Below are 13,263 nucleotides of genomic sequence, written 5' to 3'. Positions count from 1 at the left end.
TTCACTCTGTATGACAGACTCTAGGTCCATCCACCTCACTACAAATAACTCAATTTCGTTTCTTTTTATGGCTGAGTATTTTTTGTTTTTTAGTCCAGATTTCCAACTCTTTGGAGCCAGAATAGTTGTCTTATCTATTTGTGATCTTGGAGAGTGCAGGGGAGAAGGGCAGAATAATCCAACTTCCTACTAATTATCTTGTCAATTTATCTCAAACATCAAAAGATAATGTATTCTTTGGATGCACACACACACACACACACACAATATTATGAGAAGGAAATGTTAACAGTTGTTACCATTAGATGGTATCATTCATCTTTACTTCTTTATTGTCCTATATTTTTAAATTTTCTACAATGAACATGTATTACTATTCAGAAAAATGTTATTTTATTAGACAAAAATGAATCCTTTAAGTAGCTACCCCACATAGAGGATTAAATCATTCAAGAACAGTTTTCACCCAAGAAGAGCAAAGTTTCTGGATCTGAAAGACAGTAGGTTATGATTGTTTTATATGAACACATTCAGAGCCAATTCAAGACTCATTCATTTTTTCAGGTTTCTTTTTCCCCTGCTCAGGTCATAATTTTAAAAGAATTGGTGTGATTATATACAGTATGGAAGATTTAGAAGATTACATATAGGTGTAGGAAATCCGTAACATCTAAGCTTCACCTTATCACCTTTAGTGTAAATCTAAACTGAGATAACTGTGCTATTAGTTGAACCTGAAAATCAGGAAGTGTTGACACTTTGATAAGTAAAATAATTGCCATCAAATGTGCAAACTCCGAAGTTGGCTACATGGTTAGGGAGCCTCTTCTGCCCATGCAGAAGGACATTTTTCCTCCTTTCAAGGTGTCCTTATCCTTTACAAGGTAAGTACCCCACACCACTTTTCTACGAATATAAAGTACCTAATATGATTCACAAACAACTTGTTGAGAGTTTACTGTTACCATCCTATACCTAATCCTACTAGCCTTGGAAAATAAGAAATTTAAAGAAATTGCCTCTCATTTTGGAATGGCAAATAGCAACACTTTTGAGTAGGAAAGAAATTGTAGAAAGCGTTCTTCCCATTATCCTTAAAAATATACCTTAGAGAGGATTGCCATATCTTCCCTTCTTTAAGAGAGACCTCAAATACCTGATTCAACTTTCAGATTCAATGCCCTGCTTTATCATAGCCCCCATAAAGCAGTTTACACCACTATATAGGAGCCAAGGGCTCAAGCTTATAATATTTTGCTTCTCATACTATGGAAATAACTCCTTGAATTTCTCCTCCAGAATCTCTGCCCAGATGGTTTGGTAGACAATTAAAGTGTTGATATCCTATTGCCACATTCTATATTATTCTCTGTATTTCTAAGTTACCTTACACTTTCATAAAATATAATTACATATTTCTTAAGGCCCTCTTTAATTCAGATCAAGTTTATCCAAAATTGTCTTTAATGGATTAGACAAATTTAGTGTTTACAAAATTATGATTTTAAAATATTACTTAGAAACACATTACATATGAAGATTAATAGTCATTATAAAAAATTTAGCTGTTAATTAAAACAAAACCTCTTCTGTGTAACATTTACCTAGGGAACCTAGTTCTATATAAACTTGAAGGCCATAAAACTTCATTTCTTTTAAAATGTTTTGTAACTCAGAATGTCTATTTTAATCTGACTCTTTTCCCAATAATTATTTTTTTAATCAATGAGATTTTACAGCCTTTGTTCAGTGCATATTTATATATGATTTCCTATTTACATTAAGAACTCTTGAAGGATGTGTTTAAGTCTATTTAACTTATTCTTTATATTGACTAATTGAATTGTAGCTTAATATATGTTCTGGATAACAATTAGAGTGAGTATAAGAGATTAAAATGACTAAGTTACCCACATAGATATGTAATAAATCCTCAATCTGATGAATATTTGTTTTCTTTTTAAAATAAATTTATTTATTTATTTTTGGCTGTGTTGGGTCTTTTTGCTGTGTGCTGGCTTTCTGTAGTTGTGGGGAGCGGGGGCTACTCTTCGTTGTGGTGCGCAGGCTTTTCACTGCGATGGCTTCTCTTGTTGCCTAGGCACACGGGCTTCAGTAGCTGTGGCACGTGGGCTCAGTAGCTGTGGCTCGCATGCTCTAGAGCGCAGGCTCAGTAGTTGTGGTGCATGGGCTTAGCTGCTCCGCGGCATGTGGGATCTTCCCGGACCAGGGCTTGAACCCGAGTCCCCTGCGTTGGCAGGCGGTTTCTTAACCACTGCACCACCAGGGAAGTCCAATATTTGTCTTCTTAATGTCTCTCACATCCATTCCTTAGCATTTCCTCTTTCATGCCCCTGATTAAGGCTCCCATCAGTTCTGCAGACTTCGTACTAGATCCCCTTGTATAAACCTTGCTGCACACCACTCTAGGTTCAACTTAAATCTATACTGTATAATTGTCCTTCCACTAATTATTCCACTTTGTCATAATCTTCAGTGGCCCCTCTAACCTACAGGATAAACTCAGGCTCCTGAGCCTGGCAACTGTGGTCTTCAATTATTGATGCCCCAATCTACCTATGTAACTTTATCCTCATACTCACAGCTAAGACGTCCCTAAGTACTTTTTTTCTGGCTGAGTCTGTATATTCCACTATCCCCCAAACAAATCACCAATGTGACTCAGCTGGTTCCTGGGTTACAATACTTTATGGATCAAATAGATCAAGAGCACTGCCTACAAAATGACCGGATATCAGCTCTTCTTCCTGCTTGGGTCTTTATGAATGTCTCCGATTTTTTTTTTGGTTCAAAGAGGAGGAAGAAATGTAGAATTGCCTCACCTGTAGCTTCACTGCTATCTGCATCTCTGTCATCCCCGTGTGCTTAGATGTTGCATTCATTATCTTTCTAGATTGTACTCCACAATCACTCACCTCTTCCATGGTGAAACTTTCCAAACCACAATACCATGTTGCTGGTCAAGCCCATGGCCAACTTTCTGGGCCAGCTCCCCACACCTGGGACTGAGCTGCTCTTGACCACCAATAATGCTGTGGTATCAGGTCTCCCCTACAGCTCCCTGGAGCTTAATATCCCCTGCATTTGTGTCTCTAATAAGGAGAAAAACCCCTAACTTTCCATGTGCTCCACCCTTTTTTTGGCAAGCGAAGAGGAAGGAACTCCCAGCAGAATTATTTGATGATACATTTTGTTTAGTTTTACATTACTATCCAGAGAACATAGATGCTCCAGGGGTCTGTGTCAGGATAGGCTCAAGCACAAACTCATGTTACACCCTGAATAACTGTGCCAGGCTCCTTTCTTACGATGAACATTTTTTCTCTCATAAACCATATAGTTCCTCCCTGCTGTCCAGCTGGCTTCCTCTTGGGTTCACCAGTCCATACAACACTTCCGTCATTAATTCAATAAATTGTTAAATCATGCATTTCTAATCTAAAATGGTATGACAATATGCAAAAAGAAAAAAACAAACACATTCCTCAATCTTATAATATAATAAATTAGAACACCCAACACAGTTCTGTAGATGTTTTCTTTGTTTGCTTTCTTTTAATGTTCTTCAGTGTTATAGATGCAAGGAACAGAAATTCACCCAAACATCAATAAACCAGAACCCAAGAAAAAATAGGATAAGATGGTCTGGGACTCAAGGTGGCCCTAAGGGCTTCAGCAACGGCTCCTCACATGAATATTCATTAATACTCAGCCCCATGAATATGACTCTGTGCTTCTCCAGGTGGTTCCTTTACCCTGTACCACGACCCACTGATTCTAACCCAGTGCTTGTCAAACTCTCTGTGGTTAGGAAACGCCTCCCACCCATGACTCCCCAATCTGTCATGGACCAATACTTTGATAAAACACAAAATTGTACATTTGGATGTAGCACTAACGTTAACTTGCTTTACATTCTAAAACTTACCTCTCTTTCTCTTTGCTTAACCCAGAGTGGTAAATAACAGCACACAGACTAGTATCCATGCTCATACCACACTTTCAACAGCATGTACCTGCTTTCTCTTAGTTCCTGATCCACTCATATCATTGGGTTGCAAGAGACCCATCACAATCTCCCCACCTTTTCTTACATTCCAACCTTCAAATTCTGCTCCACCCCTACCTGTAAACTGCCCTCCCCCAACCCTTAGGTGATGTTCTAGAGAAAGGAAATTTTATCGGCTTGTGTCATCTTTCCTGCTGTGCCTATGGCTACTCTGGGTTCCCTCGCCAACCCTTATCCTATAACCTCTGAGTGGTTAAGTGGTATCACATGGTATGACACATGGATGATTAAGGAGCACCCCTTCCCAGACCACAGATGTGGTGTGGGTAATTCTGATTGCCACATCAGTTTCAGAGTTTTCAAAATTAGTTCAGTTTTTTTATAAGAAGACAATAAACAGTGATATAAAAGATCTGCATTACCAGATTGAGTCCTAGTTAAGTAATAAATGGGATTTTCTCTCATTCGAAAGAGTCAACAGTTAGGTGCCTTCCCTGGGCAAATCGAAGGTGCTGGGATGCTGTAGCTAGTGACTGACTGAGCAATTTCACATGCAATTCCTAGCGCTCACCTTAATTGGATGTGCCATTAATCTCTGTTCACTAATACGACCTGAATTCAGGAATGAGTAAACACACTCTTCCCGGTGGGCACAATCATTTTTAATCTACTTTCTCTGTGGTAGGTCATGGTTCCAGAGAGACTGCTTGAGAATTAAGTTTCTCTTAAAAGAAAAATAAACAAAACTGGCCTCAAGACTTTTCCTTCTGATCTGTAGAGTCACAGGAAGGAAAGAGAAAGGGTAGCAAGAGAACTCCGAAAAAGCAATGGATAATGCCAACTATGGGCAAAACACAGACACCCAGAATTTAGATACTCACTCATAGTCAACTACTAGCTTCAGAATGTAAAAGACATGAGGCCCCACTGGACACAGTGCAGAAGACTTCAAGGAGATGCTAGTCAGTGGTTCGTAAGCAAGTGCTCATGGAAATCACCTGGTGAGCTTCTGAGGTGCCCCCCACCCCAGACCAATCAAGTTAGAATTTCTAGGAATGTGTAGGGAGAAAGTACATGCCAGTTTCCCTGGGGAAAGTCTCATTTGATACCTTTTATAGAACAATTGATGCCTGTTAATTATTTTTAGCTTCCCCTTTTATGCTTTAAGTAACCTACTTTGGAGGGATGACAAAAGGCACAATGTATTAGAATTCAGCAGAACAGTCCATGCTGACCTTAGTAACTTAGATGAAGATGGTGCTTGGCCTATTCTTCATGATGAATGTTGAGTGGCAAAAAAACATCTAACATCACAGAAAGGACTATTGTGAAGAAAATGCAAACCTTAAATTGAGACAGATTAACAGGAGAAAATCAAACAAAAGTTTAGTGACATGCATACATGGGAGAAACCCAAGAAAACTGAGTAACTTACCAAAATGGCCAAACTCCTCACCTTAAATACCATCTCCAGCTAAAGACAAAAGAGGATATTGGGGATAGTGGTTTGGGACTTCAAAGGGGAGGAAGGCAAATGTTTGGTAAGTAAACATTTGCTGGATCCTGTAGAGACAATTGGAGGCAGAGCGGACTCTGATTGCTAGGCCCTGCTGAGTTTTCCACACCACACCTAGCACATATTTTTTGCAGATGTGACGGTTCTATGTCAGAACAGGCCCTCTATGTCAATTATTTTAGGCAGTCAAGAGGAAGCTCAAAGTTTCTTCCTAAGTCTTTTAGTCCTTGATTGTTTTCAGCTCAAAATAATCGTCATGCCAAAGAGACATTTTGGGGTGATGAATTTTGTTCCCCTACAAAGATGTCAGTCAGGACCTAGTCCATTATTCAGGCTTCTTCAATTAGGTAAACACTTCCAATAACAGGCATTGGAGAATCTTAATTTTTTCCTCTCAGGAGACTCCTAGGTCAATGCCAACATGCCTGTTTCTTACCCTGTTACCTTCTCTGCATACCAAGGAGGTCTTGAGAAGTGTGAGTGGCCTTTGACAAGCCACCAAAAATATTCCTGTGAAACTCTGTGCCCAGGATGCTGGGTGTAGCCTCCCTTTTCTTTACATTTGATTATCCAAAGGGGGCCAATCAAACATCACTGTGCAAATATCTGGAGAGAAACTCTGGCAACCTTTCAATGGTAGCTTCCTCCACTAAAGTTTGGACTAAAAAAGGGCTGCCAGATAAACACAATTAAACTTGAAAAGCAGATAAACAACTTTTTTTTTTTTTTAGTATATGTATGTCCCATGCAATATTTGGGACACACTCATACTAAAGACAGGATTCATTGTTTCTCTGAAATTCACATTGAATCAGATATCCTGTATTTTTGCTTGCTAAATCTGGCAATCATAAACTAGCTGATATCTCTAGCACCACATACATTTCTCGGCCCCATCTATTCATTCTAGCTCAAGTCACACCCCAAAGGAGGAATAGAACTGGAATCTGAACACACTCAAGGTCAGAAAACAAAGATGTTTTACTCTGACTTCTGGATTAGTGGATGAAAACTTTTGTTATGAATAATATGATGTTGGGCTGTACCCTGCAGGCCTACAAGGCTTGTCTGTACTTGCCCAGCTTCCAGACCAAAGAAAGAGCCTGGAGTTAGCGACAGAGACATCACCGGTTTAATGGATGGGGGAGCTTACTCATCTGAAGCAAGGTCCTGGAGTGACATCTCACCGTGTGCGGCGGACATGGCAGCAAATTCCCTCCCAGGGGGAGGGGAAGTTTACCAGTTACAGGGGGAATTGACATCAGTTACCAGGGAAACCAGCAGAGGACCATGCCCCTCACCACCCCTCTGATAAGCTCTCATGGTGGAGATGTTCTGATCTAAAGTTAGAACAGTCACTAGCTGGGGCCGGGGAAAGTATTTAGGAAGATCAGTCATGTGAATAGGGTGTAGGTAAAGCAGGCGCTTGTCGAGCAGGGGATGTACAGAGAGCAAGAGAACAGCCATCTTGGGTGGCCTGACCATACATATGAAGAGGACGACGTAGGGGTAAGAAGTGGGTATCACTTAGAGAGTTTTGCCTGGGCAAGTCAGCACTCCCCAAATTCATGCTATTTCCAACTCCTACCCTTGGCTTCCCCACATCAAGTTCCCATTGAAATCTTCCCCTCTGTGGGATATCCTCCGCTAAAGAATTGCTTTATACAGGAGCCTATTACCAACCTCTATATAGGCAACAGCAACAGCAAAAAAAAATCAGGCTCAATGAACTTGGTCTTATACTTCATAAACCTCAATTACAAATTTTTTAAGAATGGCTTTTTTAAGAGATGTAAAACCTTCTGAAGGAACATCTGAGATAAATCATTAATAGTTATGATATTTGACAATTTAAGTTAAACAGTGCAGCTTTATGTTATTCTCTGTTCTTGTATGAAGGCACACGTGTGCACACCCACATAAACACGTAATTGCTGTTACCGATCTTGGTAGCCCTGAAACCAGATCTTCAGGTGTCACTTTAATGGAGAATCTCACCAAGCCTTGCTCGGTGAGTATCTTTATAAAGTGGCAAAATCAGGACTTAAATTCATTTAGAGCATGTGCACCAATAGCATATGAAGAGCATAGACTTACTGCCTGCTGTTACTCAGGATTATCCTGGATCACATCCCAGACCCCAGCCTTCTCCTTGAGGGATGCTCTGGTTCTCACAGCACAACATCTCCAATCTCTGATCCATTTCACAAACTCATCACATTCAGGTGTTCTTAGGTACCTGTTGAATATCAGGTAACGTATTCAGGCTTGTATTCCTGGAATTTGTTATAACCCAAATCTTTCTAATTAGAGATACAGTACTTGTTAATAAGCATTTCTACATTACATTTATCATTATTTAAAAAGTAATAAACTATTTTATAATCTTAGTGGAGAGGAGCTCATACACTGAGCAGAAAATTGCTCACCTTTATGAATGTACCAATTCTTCTATGGCATGAGAAGCCTCTCTCTCCCTCTCCCTATATACATGTATGTATATATACACATATATGTATATATATATATTTCTATTATTATATATGTATAATATAACATTCTATTCTATAATAGAATAATATTCTATTATTATAATATGAATATGTATATTATACATATTGTATATGTATATATATATTTCTATTATTAAATAACATGGAAGTAGCACTTATCACCTGTGCTAAGCCTTTCAGTTCACCACAGAATTTTTGTCGAAAATCTGGGCAAAAATAGGTGTGCAGAATCTCCCAGGATTAGAGGGGCTGAGGACAGAGAACCAATGGCTGGTGATCCATACTGTCTTCTCCTCGTTGCACAGGTTTGCTGTGCTGCAAGTGCCTCCCTTCCTACAGCACATACTCCTTCTATAACCTTGACATTCTCATTTCCAGGCGGAAGGAGTTGGGCATGTAAACATCATGATTTTCATCAGCTGAGCATCGACTGCACGTTCCCAAAGCATCCAAACAATTTCCGGTAATTTCCTGTTCCCGTAAATGTTTCTTAACTGTGACCCGAAAGACAACTATCCTCCTTTCATCCTCATTAAGCTCTTTCTGATCAAAGAACCTACTCAATTTCCATGAAATCAATATCCCAGGCAGAGACTCTAGAGTACCAGAGTCTGAGCGCTAGATAAGGGCAAGAACGTGTCTGTTTTGCTGTCACTGTTTCATTAGCATCTAGAATATGTGCTCCAGGCATACTCCAGAGAAAAAGAAGAAATATACGTTTGGACCCTACGCGCATACAGTCAAGTAAAACCAATGACCTCATTTGTTCAAACAACTGTTACTATACTCTTCATAATCTTCAGTAATTCAGCGGTCTAGGAAGGCATTCTGATATCAATAATTCTGCAAAGTTTATGGTAAGAGTTTGCTTTTTTCTTCAATCTCTCATTCTCCCTCCTTTACTTTCTATATTCTGTTATATATTTAATATTTATTGGGCTTTTACTATGTGTAAGAAAATCTGTACTAGGTGCTGTAGATGCCTAACGTTATTAAATTTCCTGAACAATCCAGTAAACGTTCTTTGCTGTTTTTGAGCAAACATATTTAACTACCCCTAAGAAGTAAGTCAAAAATATTTACGCAGTTTTAAACTTTTCAGCTGCCAAGTGCAAAATATTTCTAAGCTATGAAATTCTTTTTCTACAGTAGAAGATAATTTTTCCCAATTATAAGAAATTTAAGATATTTTAGGGGAGACACTGTAAAGATATACTTTATATCAAGGAAAGCTATGTTTTCCATTTTGGTTGATGTTCTATCTTTAGGCCATATTCTTGGGCAGAATAAAGAAGTGATATGATAATAAGATTCTAGGACATATTCCCCAAAGAGTCTTACATAGAAGTTCATCTGGTCCTAACTACAACCCTATCAAGTAGGTAGGTGGTATTAATAGATCATTGGGGGTATAGAAACCATGATACAGACATTTTAAATAGTTTCCTCACCATCAACAGACAAGTAATGACACAGCTTCTTTGGAAGGCAGCCCAGTACAATGGAATAAGAATGGATTTGAGGGGACTTCCCCTGTGGCACAGTGGTTAAGAGTTCACCTGCCAATGCAGGGGACACAGGTTCTAGCCCTGGTCCAGGAAGATTCCACATGCCGCAGAGCAACTAAGCCCGTGTGCCACAACTACTGAGGCTGCGCCGTAGAGCCTGCAAGCCACAATTACTGAGCCCACATGCCGCAACTACTGAAGCCCGTGAGTCTAGAGCCCGTGCTCTGCAACAAAGAGAAGCCACCGCAATGAGAAGCCCATGCACAGCAATGAAGAGCAGGCCCCGCTCGCTGCAGCTAGAGAAAGCCTGCACATAGCAACGAAGACCCAACACAGCCAAAAATTAATTAATTATTTTAAAAAAGAATGGATTTGAGAGTGATAACACCTGGGTTTAAAACTGTATGATTTGGGAAAATTACTTAATGTCTCTGCACATAAGCTGTTTTCCTCCATCAAAAGAAAATGTTAGGTTGAACCACTTGAAATTACCAATATGGAATCATTTTTTACCTACAAAAGTGGCGATTTCATTTGGTTAAACCACATAATAATGTTAACTTGAAACTTAAAAGAGTTGTTCTAAGTATTAAACGCTCTATTCTGTTTAAAGTATCAGCATAGAGCCAGGAAGAGAGAAATGTTAGACAAGTGTTGGTTCTATTTGCCTTTCTAGTGTCAGGCCATCAGAAAAATTTTTCACTCACATAACAGCCATTCATTTAATCATATGAATGGTTATGATTTTTTTTAACATCTTTATTGGAGTATAATTGCTTTACAATGGTGTGTTAGTTTCTGCTTTATAACAAAGTGAATCAGTAATACATATACATATGTCCCCATATCTCTTCCCTCTTGCGTCTCCCTCCCTCCGACCCTCCCTATCCCACCCCTCTAGGTGGTCACAAATCACCGAGCTGATCTCGCTGTGCTATGCGGCTGCTTCCCACGAGCTACCTACTATTTTACGTTTGGTAGTGTATATATGTCCATGCCACTCTCTCACTTTGTCCCACCTCACCCTTCCCCCTCCCCGTATCCTCAAGTCATTCTCTAGTAGGTCTGCATCTTTATTCCCGTCTTGCCCCTAGGTTCTTCAGACCTTTTTTTTTTTTTTTAGATTCCATATATATGTGTTAGCATATGGTATTTGTTTTTCTCTTTCTGACTTACTTCCCTCTGTATGAAAGACTCTAGGTCCATCCACCTCACTACAAATAACTCAATTTCATTTCTTTTTGGGGCTGAGTAATATTCCATTGTATATATGTGTCACATCTACTTTATCCATTCATCTGTTGATGGACACTTAGGATGCTTCCATGTCCTGGCTATTGTAAATAGAGCTGCAGTGAACATTTTGGTACACAACTCTTTTTGAATTATGGTTTTCTCGGGGTATATGCCCAGTAGTGGGATTGCTGGGTCTTATGGTAGCTCTATTTTTAGTTTTTTAAGGAACCTCCATAATGTTCTCCATAGTGGCTGTATCAATTTACATTCCCACCAACAGTGCAAGAGGGTTCCCTTTTCTCCACACCCTGTCAGCATTTATTGTTTCTAGATTTTTTTATGATGGCCATTCTGACCGGTGTGAGATGATATCTCATTGTAGTTCTGATTTGCATTTCTCTAATGATTAATGATGTTGAGAATTCTTTCATGTGTTTGTTGGCAATCTGTATATCTTCTTTGGAGAAATGTCTATTTAGGTCTTCTGCCCATTTTTGGATTGGATTGTCTGTTTTTCTGATATTGAGCTGCATGATCTGCTTGTAAATTTTGGAGATTAATCCCTTGTCAGTGGCTTCATTTGCAAATATTTTCTCCCATTCTGAGGGTTTTCTTTACATCTTGTTTATGGTTTCCTTTGCTGTGCAAAAGTCTTTAAGTTTCATTAGGTCCCATTTGTTTATTTTTGTTTTTATTTCAATTTCTCTAGGAGGTGGGTCAAAAAGGATCTTGCTGTGATTTATGTCATAGAGTGTTCTGCCTATGTTTTCCTCTAAGAGTTTGATAGTGTCCGGCCTTACATTTAGGTCTTTAATCTCTTTTGAGTTTATTTTTCTGGATGGTGTTAGGAAGTGTTCTAATTTCATTCTTTGACATGTAGCTGTCCAGTTTTCCCAGCACCACTTATTGAAGAGGCTGTCTTCTCCACTGTATATTCTTGCCTCCTTTATCAAAAATAAGGTGACCATATGTGTGTGGGTTTATCTCTGGGCTTTCTATCCTGTTCCATTGATCTATATTTCTGTTTTTGTGCCAGTAACATACTGTCTTGATTACTGTAAATTTGTAGTATACTCTGAAGTCAGGGAGCCTGATTCCTCCAGCTCCGTTTTTCTTTTTCAAGATTGCTTTGGCTATTCGGGACCTTTTGTGTTTCTATACAAATTGTGAAAATTTTTGTTCTAGTTCTGTGAAAAATACCAGTGGTAGTTTGATAGGGATTGCATTGAATCTGTAGATTGCTTTGGATAGTAGAGTCATTTTCACAATGTTGATTCTTCCAATCCAAAAACATGGTATATCTCTCCATCTATTTGTTTCATCTTTAATTCCTTTCATCAGTGTAATAATTTTCTGCATACAGGTCTTTTGTCTCCTCAGGTAGGTCTGTTCCTGGATAGCTTATTCCTTTTGTTGCAATGGTAAATGGGAGTGTTTTCTTAATTTCACTTTCAGATTTTTCATCATTAGTGTATACGAATGCAAGAGATTTCAGTGCATTAATTTTGTGTCCTGCTACTTTACCAAATTCATTGATTAGCTCTAGTAGTTTTCTGGTAGCAACTTTAGGATTTTCTATGTATAGTATCATGTCATCTGCAAACAGTAACAGCTTTACTTCTTCTTTTGCGATCTGGATTCCTTTGATTTCTTTTGCTTCTTTGATTGCTCTGGCTAAAACTTCCAAAACTATGTAGAATAATAGTGGTGACAGTGGGCAACCTTGTCTTGTTCCTGATCTTAGTGGAAAAGTTTTCAGTTTTTCGCCATTGAGGACAATGTTGGCTGTGGGTTTGTCATATATGGCCTTTATTATGTTGAGGAAAGTTCCCTCTATGCCTACTTTCTGGAGGGTATTTATTTTGAATTTTGTGGAAAGACTTCTCTGCATCTATTGAGATGATCATATGGGTTTTTTTCTTCAATTTGTTAAGATGGTGTATCACAGTGATTGATTTGCGTATATTGAAGAATCCTTGCATCCCTGGGATAAACCCCACTTGATCATGGTGTATGATTCTTTTAATGTGCTGTTGGATTCCGTTTGCTAGTATTTTGTTGACGATTTCTGCATCTATGTTCATCAGTGATATTGACCTGTAGTTTTCGTGCCTTGTGACATCTTTATCTGGTTTTGGTATCAGGGTGATGGTCACCTCGTACAATGAGTTTGGGAGTGTTCCTCCCTCTGCTATATTTTGGAAGAGTTTGAGAAGGATAGGTGTTAGCTCTTCTCTGAATGTTTGATAGAATTAGCCTGTGAAGCCATCTGGTCCTGGGCTTTTGTTTGTTGGAAGATTTTTAATCACAATTTCAATTTCAGTGCTTGTGATTGGTCTGTTTATATTTTCTATTTCTTCCTGGATCAGTCTTGGAAGGTTGTGCTTTTCTAAGAATTTCTCCATTTCTTCCAGGTTGTCCATTTTATTGGCATATAGTTGCTTGTAGTAATCGCTCATG

The 13,263-nt window shown here is 38.9% G+C and overlaps 1 long non-coding RNA gene across 1 annotated transcript in view; it reads right to left on the bottom strand.

Moving 5' to 3' along the window:
* The window catches only part of LOC114486523 (uncharacterized), an 18,622-nt gene extending 10,892 nt beyond the window's left edge, over window positions 1-7,730 (bottom strand). The window contains exons 1-2 of the long non-coding RNA XR_003680381.1: window positions 7,644-7,730; window positions 5,466-5,504 (exon numbers count right to left, since the gene is read on the bottom strand). This is a non-coding gene — a long non-coding RNA (uncharacterized lncRNA). The remainder of the gene's footprint in view (window positions 1-5,465; window positions 5,505-7,643) is intronic.
* Between the last annotated feature and the right edge of the window lie 5,533 nt (window positions 7,731-13,263).

The sequence above is a fragment of the Physeter macrocephalus genome, chromosome 7 (assembly GCF_002837175.3).
Source record: "Physeter macrocephalus isolate SW-GA chromosome 7, ASM283717v5, whole genome shotgun sequence".
Classification (NCBI taxonomy): Eukaryota; Metazoa; Chordata; class Mammalia; order Artiodactyla; family Physeteridae; genus Physeter; species Physeter macrocephalus.
Note: the sequence above shows the minus strand (reverse complement) of the source record. Positions and strands in the feature narration are given on the sequence as shown.